We start from the raw sequence: 12479 nt of genomic DNA, 5'->3' as shown, positions 1-12479 counted from the left end.
GATGCCCTTTGGAAAACTGAGGGGCCAGAACCACCTCAGTGGTACAAGGGGAACTAAAAACCTAGGTGGTTTAAATGTTAACGTTTTTAATGTTATGGCTGATGAAGCAATAGAGTGGAGAAATGGAGAAACGGATTGAATTTAGCCACCAAGAAATTTTTCATACCTTTTTATTTCACCTTGTCAGGCTCAGGTCAAAAAGCCTAAACATCATGTCTGAAATAAATGTGATTTTCAAAGAAAATGAATAAATAACAGGTCGATCTTTTTCTTCCCAAGAGGTCGAGCCAAGCCCCGAAAGTGTCATGTTGAATAACAATAATTCACTTTCATTGACTTCACTTTAAAATGGGCCACGGAACATAAGGCTTAGGGGCATTCTTCCATCTCACTGAAGCTTCACCTCTCACCCGCTCCCGAGAAATGTCATCACAGTCAATGTTTTGGTCCTGCTTCTTTCCGAGCTGATGTTTTTCCTCCTCTATGGAAAATATCGGGAAGGCTGAGTTTAGCCAAAACACTCATCGAGGCCCAACTCCACACCACTTTTGTCATTTTAATTAGCATCCCACTTACTCGGTGACATGTCCGGCCTTGGAATACGGCAGGACGTCTTCGGCAGAGCTCTTTTTCCAAAGTCTTACAAATCAAAAGCCTATTGAGCTGGTTGTGCTGAGATGCTGCCAGAAATCAATAGTGTGCTACAGCTGAGATGGGACTTGGCATTGCCTTGCTGTCCGTCACATCAGTTGTGGTTAAAAAAAACAAAACGCAATTAACATCTAGACAGGCTTTATTCCTTGGTTTAAGGGTTAGATTTGATTACTGGAGTACTGCTGAATGTCTCACCCTGATCTTTATACAGCGAATCTGAAGTGTATGTGGGATTACAATAATAATAAACAATTCCATCTACTGAGACAGAAAAGAAAACCTTGCAAGAAAACTTTCCTTTGAATTTCACTAAGGGCCATTACTGAATACAAATATATAAAGTTTATAAAATGGTATTATATAACAATAACTCAAATTAAAAAACAATATCTACAGTATATAAACAAATGAGATGTTTTGTCTGTACTGTACATTGTTCAGAACTTGATCTTTCAGTAATATCTTTTAACGTTTCATATATCTAAGGACCTGAAACCAATTTGCGTCTCCTAAAATTTGCCTGAAGTTAAACCTGCACCATAAATTAAATCAAAATGTAGAGGTCAAGTGCCAGATTAGAAAACAGAAGTTTTGACGGCGTACTGCGCATGAGCCAAACTGTGGGCGCGTCTTAAATCAACCGCTGGATGGAATTTTATGGAACTGTTACAGTTCTTGGATATATGGCTAAAGTTTAACCTGCACCATAAGTAAAATCAAAATGTCGAGTAAAAAGTGATGTTATGAACAGTTATGTGCAGGATTTAATAATCTACTTTTAAAATAAACTAATAAACTATAATATCACTGATTACTGCACATTTAAAGCTGATACGCTTCCAAATTACTCTTGCTAAAATTCTCGTTAAAAACTATTTAACAAAATGTGTGTTTGCATAAAAGTTCTACTGCCCTTAGATTAATACAAGTAGGATTTAAGCAAACTATTTAAAAAAAGAAAAAAAAAAAAAATTTCAGACACTAGTTTATGTTCTTCTATTGCATGACTGCCTCTGTTGTGCCCATTGGATTTTCCTTTCTTTCTTTTTTTTCCTTTCCTTTTTTCCCCTTTGAATAAAATTATGTCCCTTCTTATTATCTCTAGAATGTTGTATAAGACAGAGATTTATGGGGCCACATTTTCAAGTTCTCCAAGCTGATTGTTGAGAACAGATTCTGTCGGCAAAAAAAAAAAAAAAAACACAGCCAACTATTTGTGTAACAGTGACTAATGACAAAGGCATGTTCCAGCTGTGTGTGTTGGTTAGCAGCAGTCTTCACACAGCTGGGATTCAGTTCAGTCCAGCCATAAAGTGGAACACAATGCATGTCTCATACTACTGTACTTAGGTAGTGCTTCTAAATATTTGTACTTTAGTACACCACGGGCATCTGTTACTGAGGATCCAGCTTAAAATTTGTATGCCATTTTAATATTTCCCATCTATTACTGCATATGATCTATTTGAACATGAATAATTTTTCTCATTATGTAAGACTGATGTACACACAAGGCAAACACGGAGACCATGCATTTTTTTTATTGGGACTGACAGATGCAGAGGCCACACCTCCTCACTAGGGCAAAGCAAAATAATCCACACCTTATACTGTTTGACTGAACACTACAGATGCCACACCTGTTTTAGTGAAATGAATAGACACAACGACCACACCTGATCCACTGGAACTGAACTAGGCCACACCTGATCCATTGAAACTGACAAAGGCCACACCTTCTCCACTAAGGCTACCACCGATTCTACTGGATCTGAAAGTGGCCACAACTCCTCTACTGGATCTGAAAGAGGCCACACCTTGTCTATTAAAAAGTGACAAAGGCCACACCACCTCCACTAGATCTGAAAGGGGCCTGGAACGGAATGAGACCACACCTGAGCCACGGGATCTGAAAAAGGCTACATTTGATCCACTGGATCTGAAGGAGGCCAAGCCTCCTTCACTCCCTTCACTAGGACCGACTAAAAACACCAGTGACCTCCTGCACTAAAATTAGCTTGCAGGCACAAAATCCACAAATATTTTGAGATGCATAGAAGTTCTGAACTATACGATTTTGACTTTATCATGTTTAGAAATAAAAAGTTTTGTATTCACATCAAATTTTGATGCATCAAGATGCATCAATTAAAATCTCTCAGCCATCTTTAGTTTTCAGTTCACAATATGGCAAATATTCACTAAGCATATTGATTCCTAAATCACCAACTCCAACCTCAGAGGCGAGGAAACCAATCAATGACCATGCAAAAATAGTATAGCTATCGATTACCCAGTTACTGAAAACACACCAGTAGACTGGATTAAGTAAATTAGATACATATAGATTGCCTGCTTTAGATCGCAACAAAACAGAGATTGATTACACCTCAGACCTAAAAGCTGGAGAAGGTACACTACTTGACCTGACCCGGGTTTTTCAGTTTTTATACTGTACGTCAGAGACTTCAGGCTTCAAACGCGATAAAATCATAGACTCTGCCTTTTAAGTGAAATCTGCCTCAGACCAGGGATCAATAACATCCCTGTTTTCCCACCACTGCTTTTCTTTACAAGCTGTTCAAGCAGATAAAACTGTGAGTGAGAGACTGAGAGATGGAGCAAATGTGTTTGTGTTTCGGTGTGTGGGAGGGAGAAGCAGAGAGAAAGACGTAGAAAAAGCGCATTAGGTCCCAGGCTGGAAAAAGCGGTTTGATTGCTGGAGCCTGACAGGCCTGCGCTGCATTAGCGCACTGATAGCTGCAAAGAAAGTGCTTGGGAAGAAGCTTCACAAACAGAAACTTAATCCATCAAAGATCTCCAGTGGCACAGAGGGAAACAAAGTGTGTTTTTATTAAAAGCTCTTGGACGCACCATTGCAGTTGATTGCGCATAACGTGACGTAGCTTTACTTTTGAGTTATTATCTCTGTAATCAATTGAGAGGCGATCAACCCCGGTGAACTCTCAGACATGTGAAAATCAGCTTCTTTGTAGTCAGACACAAAAAGACCACAGATCTGGATGTATGTTGGCTAAAAATATTAGGAAGGGTAGGTGAAAATGACAAGGATAATATATGGAACACTATATAGTATGTGTTAGAAATTGCACGTGTAATAGGCCTATCTTTTAAACAGACTAAAAGTGCTCCATAACTGTCGCTAGGAGACTGGGAAACATCAACGCCGAGCATCAGCTAATGACTGCGGTACAATTTAGCTAGCTATCACAAGCCATTAAGTCTTTTATATAAAGAGAGTCAAAGTAAAGTGACCATAGAAACAACACAAAACCATTCAGAACATCAAAATTGACCTCAGATGTGGTGGTAATTTACTAAGAATAGACTCGCTATGGCTAAATTGCACTACACCAAGCATTGGGAACTAACTGACCTTGGCTAACTGGCCAAAAGCAAGTCGCTCATTTGGAATTTTTTAAGTGCATATATTAACATGAGCATCTTTAAAAAGAGGAAATATATAAAGTTTTGCTTCACTCAAGTTCTACCCACGTAGCTACTATAAAACATGATGTTCTTTTTTCTTTTTTTCAACTGCCAAATTTTTTTTAAGTTATAACAGTGTACCTCCTACAGTTGTCATAATGAAAAAATGACCCTTCAGTCGTGTTTGTGTTCATTTAAGTATTTAATTAATATCAGGGATATGTTGATGATGATGATGATGATGATGATGATGATGATAATAATAATAATAATAATAATAATAATAATAGGTTTTAATAATAGTCACTGGCAGCAACAAGGAATAATTTTTATTTTTAAATTTTTAAGGTTTTAATTACAAAGATTATTTAAGATCATTAGCAACATTAAAAATAAAACAAGTATCATCAGTTCCTCCTCTACCGATTTTATTGTAGCAAAACAACTGCTTCCCTAAATGCAGCAAAACCAGTTCTAGTGATGGCAGGAGCAAGAGGAAGAAAGAGAAGTATTTATTTGGATGTGAAACAGAAGGTTACACTACAGTTACCCGCACAGCATTGTTAACTATATAAAATGGTGTTCGCACAGCACTTATTTTAAGTGATGCATACCTGAAGTCCATAAATGCTGGGGTAACGAAGATGGCAAAAAAAAAAAGCGTTTGTCATTTTTCTTGGGTTCACCATTCTTAAATTCTACTGAACACAATTAGTCTATTTATGGCCATCAATGATTTGAAAAGCTAGTAGTGCTTTACTGATACTGTGACAGAAGTGGCTTTTCAGGACATGCTATGGATTGCCTACATTGTTGCAGTTCATAAAAATTATTTTTAAAAAGGGATATGTAGTAGTTTTCAATTAAAATATTTTGTTTAATTTGCCCAAAATGGCTTTTCCTCTCAAATAAAAAAAAACAAGAATGGTAAGGGATTTTTTTTTTTTTTTTTAAATACACTTAAAAATAATAATAATAATTGTTTTTAATAATAATAAATATAATACTTACAGTAGGTTCCCTATGTTCTATTCCTAAGATAGTGAATATAGTAATTCATTAATATAGCTATAGTGAAATTTGACTATTGAATATTGTAACAGTATTAGTATTAAATAGTTAAATTTGCACTCAGTATAAAATGTAGTCTAAAACGCAGCTGATCTAGCAATTGTGCAATTGTTATAAAATGTCAAAAGTGCATCAGGGTTGAATGAAGGCTGCATAATGAATAGATGTATTAAATTATATGAAATGGAAAAGGTAACATTTACAGAGTATGGCATTATAATAGTGAGACGCTGCATTATAGAAAATTAGTATTTCTAATGGCAGTAGGTGTGCAGCGTGTTACACGGGGAGTCATGAGCTGGAAAATTGCTTTTCTCTTCTCCGCGCTGGTTGGAATCACTCTAGTGCTTTAGTTCCTTTTCCGAAACTGGTTCTGCCTTTATTTATCCTTTTGGTGTACACTGAGTTGCCAGTTTATTAGATGCTAGATCAATATAGCTAATAAACTGGCTGTTCAGTGTATGTGTGAATGATAATGAACCTTGTTTGGGAACAACTACTACTTAGAACAAATGGGAATCTGAATACCAAGTGAACCATAATCATAATATGGGCTAGTACACGCTCCAAAAACAAAACACACGGTCTTTGTTTTTATGCACACACACACCCATTTTTTATTTTTTTTTTTTATTTTAACTCGCATGCTAATGTCCCACAACGTAACAGAATGGGGAATTTTTCTCTATGATGTTGTGTTTATTTCTGTTTATTTTCAAGCAATAGTAAACATAATCTTCTTGCTTTGATGTATATATGTGTGGAACAGAGAGAGAGGGGAAAGAAATTATGAGGTTCTTCTGTAAAGATAGTGGCCGAACAAATTCAGCAGTAACGGTTTGAAGGCCCATAAAAAATTTACTATGGTATAAAACATAGATTACGATTATAATCTATATTACATACAATAATATACCATAGTATTACTGTGACACTTTAGTGGGTACCATGGTAGTATAATGGCATGTACCACAATCCTTTGGTGAATACCATGGTGCTTATTGGATAACCACAGTGGCCACCAAACTTCACCAAGTAGAACCATGTACCATAGTACATATATCAGCAAATAGGTATACCATGGTACCGGCTATAAAGAAATTTATGGTATTAAATACCTTTTTAGATTTTTCAGATTTTCTCCCTAGTTTAGTCGTAGCCAATTACCACTTGTCATCAGGCTACAACTCCCACATTAAGGCTACAAATGCCAAGCAGGGAGGGTGAAGGCTGTCACATGCTTCCTCCGGGCTACGTGATGCAACACACTCAGAGGACAGCGCTATCTGCTAACTACAAGCTAGTGTTTTTTTATTGGCTTGCCAGCATGCGTAACGTCCCTAGTTAACCAGTGAACTTACCGATGCCCATGATTAATGTGAAAGAGCTAACTGCCGCCCATCCTTACCCCCTAATAGAGCTTGGCCCAATCAACTCTCGCCCCCAGCTGCGAGAGGCTACAGTATTACCGGAAATCCAAACTTGCGTTCTTTGGATGATAGGGTAAGCACTTTACTCCTGTGCCACTCTGGAGCCTAATTTGTACCACCATTTAACTAGTATCACCAAGTTAATTAGTGAAGTAGTCAACTTTATCTTAAGGTAAAAGTTTACTGTGGCTACATAATTATTTCATCAATATTTCCTCATTTTCTCATAACTTTACAAATGTTAACTGTTTGCTAGCTGACTAACATAAATCACTAGCTAAACAATCGTTTATTGTTAGTTAACATCAATAACTAACAGTATTTATAATAGTATTTTTATATACATACTGTATATAATTCATTTATTTATTTTTTACTTAAGTTTTATATTTTATGTTTTATATATATACTCACCTAAAGGATTATTAGGAACACTTGTTTAATTTCTCATTAATGCAATTGTCTAATCAACCAATCACATGGCAGTTGCTTCAATGCATTTACGGGTGTGGTCCTGGTCAAGACAATCTCCTGAACTCCAAACTGAATGTCAGAATGGGAAAGAAAGGTGATTTAGGCAATTTTAGGCGTGGCATGGTTGTTGGTGCCGGACGGGCCGGTCTGAGTATTTCACAATCTGCTCAGTTACTGGGATTTTCACGCACAACCATTTCTAGGGTTTACAAAGAATGGTGTGAAAAGGGAAAAACATCCAGTATGCGACAGTCCTGTGGGCGAAAATGCCTTGTTGATGCTAGAGGTCAGAGGAGAATGGGCCGACTGATTCAACCTGATAGAAAAGCAACTCTAACTGAGATAACCACTTGTTACAACCGAGGTATGCAGCAAAGCATTTGTGAAGCCGCAACATGCACAACCTTGAGGCGGATGGGCTACAACAGCAGAAGACCCCACCGTGTACCACTCATCTCCACTACAAATAGAAAAAAGAGGCTACAATTTGCACGAGGTCACCAAAATTGGACAGTTGAAGACTGGAAAAATGTTGCCTGGTCTGATGAGTCTCGATTTCTGTTGAGACATTCAAATGGTAGAGTCAGAATTTGGCGTAAACAGAATGAGAACATGGATTCATCATGCCTTGTTACCACTGTGCAGGCTGGTGGTGGTGGTGATGTAATGGTGTGGGGGATGTTTTCTTGGCACACTTTAGGCCCCTTAGTGCCAATTGGGCATCGTTTAAATTCCACGGGCTACCTGAGCATTGTTTCTGACCATGTCCATCCCTTTATGACCACCATGTACCCATCCTCTGATGGCTACTTCCAGCAGGATAATGCACAATGTCACAAAGCTCGAATCATTTTAAATTGGTTTCTTGAACATGACAATGAGGTCACTGTACTAAAATGGCCCCCACAGTCACCAGATCTCAACCCCATAGAGCATCTTTGGGATGTGATGAAACGGGAGCTTCGTGCCCTGGATGTGCATCCCACAAATCTCCATCAACTGCAAGATGCTATTCTATCAATATGGGCCAACATTTCTAAAGAATCCTTTCAGCACCTTGTTGAATCAATGCCACGTAGAATTAAGGCAGTTCCAAAGGCAAAAGGGGGTCAAACATATTAGTATGGTGTTCCTAATAATCCTTTAGGTGAGTGTGTAGCTATCTTAGACTCCAACTTGTAGTTAGGTAATGTCAGCTAAATTAATCAGTAAATAGGTTAATGTTACCATCAGGTGAAAATAACTGAAACATTATTCAGGCTTTAATGTTATTGGATTATTTATGTGAACTTAACTTTAACTGTTAGCTAAATGTCTAGCTAACACAAACCAGTAGCTAACTCTACCAACCACTGTCCAAGACCCAAATTTGTACTTAGTTAAGTTATTTAATAAGGTAGGTGTATGTAAAAACTTACATGTTGTAGACTGTTCTTACATAATACTATACTTTTTTTTTTATTACATAAAACTGAGTAATGTAAACTGTTTGCTAGCTGAACACAGACCACTAACTAGGTACTGTAGGTCCATGCTAAATAATATTCACTGAATGCATTTGTAGTTGTAGGCTAACTTAAGCTAAGTTCATTGAAATAATTTATTAGTAGGGAAAGATTTGGTAGTGAACATGAACTGGTGCAAATTTTTAATAAACAATTTGATGTTGTTGAATAATTTAGGACTCAAATAGTAGCTTACTAGCTACCAATACAAACTATGATTAGCATGCTAACTAATATTAACTTAAGGTCCTGTTAATGCTACAGTTAGTTGCTTGGTCAGTCAAAATCCACCATATGATGTTTCATTTCAAGTAGGCAATTATAAAAATTTCTGAAATGACGTACATTGGCTGTTGGGAATGATTTTTTTTTTTGCCCTTGGTGCCTTGCATTCCACATCATCAGTTTGAGGAACTGCAGCTAAAATTGATTCTATTGGGAACATATAAAAGCAATTTAAAATGGATTCAGATATTAAAGTTATTAAAATGCTTTTGTGTGTCAGCATGTTGACATTAAAGATTGAAGAGAAACTGGGGGAACTGAGTAAATCAAAAGGCCTGACAAGATCAAGGTGTCAGTGTGAGTGTGCATGTGTGTTACCTCTTTGCATATTCCATTATAAAAACACAGGCATTGTAGAAAAGTTGTGCATCTTTCCCTAACCTCACACAAACACACGCTCACACACACGCAGTCATAGCCTGTTGATCAGATAGCCGCCATAACTAATGAAAAGTGCCGTGGAAGTGACAGAAAGATTAATGAAGTTTCCCAGGCCGCACTCCTGCGGGGATGGCGGCGCGTTAAACGTTATCCGCGGTGACAAATAATGCACCTTCTAAGCGCTGACACCTCTGAGTCAAGGTTAAAAAACACATTTGGCCAGCAGGAGAGGAGCGCCGTCCGCTCCGAGAGCCTCTGCTACTGCAGATATGGAATGAATAGATTTACTCAAAGAGCTTCTGGTGATGGAGGAGCAGGGGATTGTGGGAAAAACGCTAAAGGAATCAGGGTTAACTGGAAACAGGAGTATACTTATGATCACACGAACCCTTTACCTCAATTTGAGTCAATCATCCAAGACTGGTTTGATGTCCAACTTTAGGGCTATAGTAGGTAACAAATCATGGAGGTCCACCTCACTGAATTGATCTAAATATCTGGATCAAACTTCAGTTCTTTTATGATGTCGCTGAGATGTGTTGATTTGTAAATCAGTGCAACACAACATCACAATTTAACCAATGATATAACATTGTTATTTGGGAGCCACCATGAGGAAACCCACCAAGCACATGGAGAACATGCAAACTCCATGCAGACAAACCTGAGACAGGAATCGAACACGGACCCTGGAGGTGCAAGGCGACAGTTTTATCCACTAATCAAACTAATATTTGTCATCATAAGCAAATACTTAGCTAACCGATAACATGAAATGAACAGTAACTACTGTAGATCCTATGATTTTTAGAAATTTAACGTTCCTATAGTAATGTCCCAGCAACGTTCTAAAAACCTCTGCTGAAATAGCGATTTGCTTCATAATGTTACCAGAGAGGTACAGCTTGATCTTTTTGGAACCTGCTGAATATTTACTCATAATCATAAAAGTTGGATTCAAACAAATACCTAGCTAACAAAGAATGTTATTGGAACTTTCAATAAATATTCAAATGGTTCTAAGAGGATTACGCTGTAACGTTCCAAAAATAACATCACATACAAAATAGCGGTTTTAGAGCATAGGGCTTAGTTCAGTGTGTGTCTAGTGTTTATGTGAGATCTGTATTGTGTCAATCACCACGTGTGTGTCTGTTGATTTGAATTGGAAAATGTGATCCGAACGCATCCAAAAATCACAATCCTCAGAGACGATGAGAATTTTTTTTTCTCTTTTGGTTATTATTACAATCATAGGTGAAATGCACTTTTCTGTTTCCATCTGTCACTTTGTTGGTGTGTGTGTGCGTGTGTCCGTTCTCGCACATGTTGTGTAGCCAACTTCTCCTTTGGCTAAGCCTCTCATTTGCAGTCAATAGGTGTGGGCCAGCTTTGTAGCGGTCAATTCCTCCTGACCTTCAGCTGTATTATGTTGAAGCTATCGAGGAGATCTAAGCGGAGACAAGCAGGCGGTCAAGTGGAGTCTGGACGGACACACACACACACACACACACACATGCACGCGCATGCACACACAAGTCTGCAGTACCTATTTGGGGTGTTTGACGATGTTGTAGAGATTTGTTGGTTTGTGGTTAATGTGATGGAGGTTAAAGTTGTGACATAAAGTTTCCACAAGTTTCCCTTTGCCTTGCCAAGACAATTTTGGTGTCTTGTTACTGGAACTACAATGCTAATTATGCCAGCAGGTAATGAAATCTTATGGCTGCCAGTTAAGGAAAAAAAACAATCAAAGTCAAAAACATCAGTTAAGCTGTGTACTTAATCCACTGACAGACTTTAGATCACACCTCCTACCTCAATCTGTTACTACATTACTGCTTTAAAGTGCAACAACGGAAAAGGTGAGGACTCACTTTTTTGTATGAGTGCGAGACAGGCCCATGGTTTTATAGGCAAAGTGAATTGCTGAATTCCAACCAGATTAGGTATGAAGTGTTCAAGTGACAAATCTAAATTTTTGACATTAGTAGCAGCTGGTGGTGTTTGAAAATATAAGAAGCACACACATTTGTTATTGGGGTACATAATATCTGGCTCTCTGAAGAAGGTATAAAGGTAAACATTTAGAACTACATATAAACTCGCAAGTCGCACACTCTAAGATTTAATTTGATCACCATTTTTAATTGATGATTATAATTATGGCCTGCAGTGTGGTGGCCAGTTCATGTGTGAAATGATTTCCAAGGCCTGATCATTCAGTACATTCAGGTTATCATCCTACTTAATTTTATTGCCACATAATGTTGCTGCACCTAGATCTGAGCAACCAAAGCAACCCCAGATCATAACACTGCCTCCATAGGCTTGTACAGTGGACTCCATGCATTGTGGGTGCATCGCTTCACGCGGTTTCCTCCTTACCGAGATGCTCTTATTCCTTTGGAATAGGGTCAATCTGAACTCATCAGACCACATGACCTTCGTCCATTGTTTCAAAGTCTAATCTTTATGCTCTTTAGGAAACTAAAACCTTTTTTCTGTTTTTGCAAGGTCAGTAAAGATACCATGTATGTTTCCTCACCCGTCTAGAGTATTTATTTCATGGAAGTTACCAAATGTCGTCCTTCGTCCCCACTGAGCAAGGCTCTTTAACACTAAACTGCTTAATTGTATAAATGTATTAATGCATGTAATGTCTTTTCAATACTGTAAGGCATTGGGGCATTGTTGGGGCATTGTAGATACATTTTTGCATGCAAAACTAACCCGCTTACACTCTTATTCATGCACAGTGTATAGAGTAATAGGCTCTCATCCAGTTAGATTATTAGTTTTTTCGGTGAATAAGTAACAGCATTGCAGAGAGATATCTGATCAACTGATTGGCTAAAATATTATGGAGACTTTGCTGTGATGCATGTGGTCTGATTTTGCTTCGGTTCCCCATTTAGCAAACTCAGATCCTACCTGCAGTTGTGCTGCGTTTACATTACCAGCTTGAAGTGATATTTTTTTCTTACCCTAACGTGACACAAATCTGATATTATATATATAAAACGTCAAATCGGAATGCATGCTGTTTATTTATTATTATTTTTTCTTGGTGCCTCTAAGCATGCGTAGGTTACTCGCTGATGTCATCACTCCTCAGCACAGAGATTTTGTAGAAGTGCTAGCAACAGCTGATAAAACAGCTAAAGTGATCTGTTTGCATCTGGCTTTTTTCTAACTGCTATCCTTCTTCCAGAGCAAAAAGCCAAAT

This window comes from Clarias gariepinus, chromosome 26 (genome assembly GCF_024256425.1).
Source record: "Clarias gariepinus isolate MV-2021 ecotype Netherlands chromosome 26, CGAR_prim_01v2, whole genome shotgun sequence".
In the NCBI taxonomy this organism is placed as follows: Eukaryota; Metazoa; Chordata; class Actinopteri; order Siluriformes; family Clariidae; genus Clarias; species Clarias gariepinus.
The sequence above is the reverse complement of the archived record's forward strand: the minus strand, read 5'-3'. Positions refer to the sequence as shown.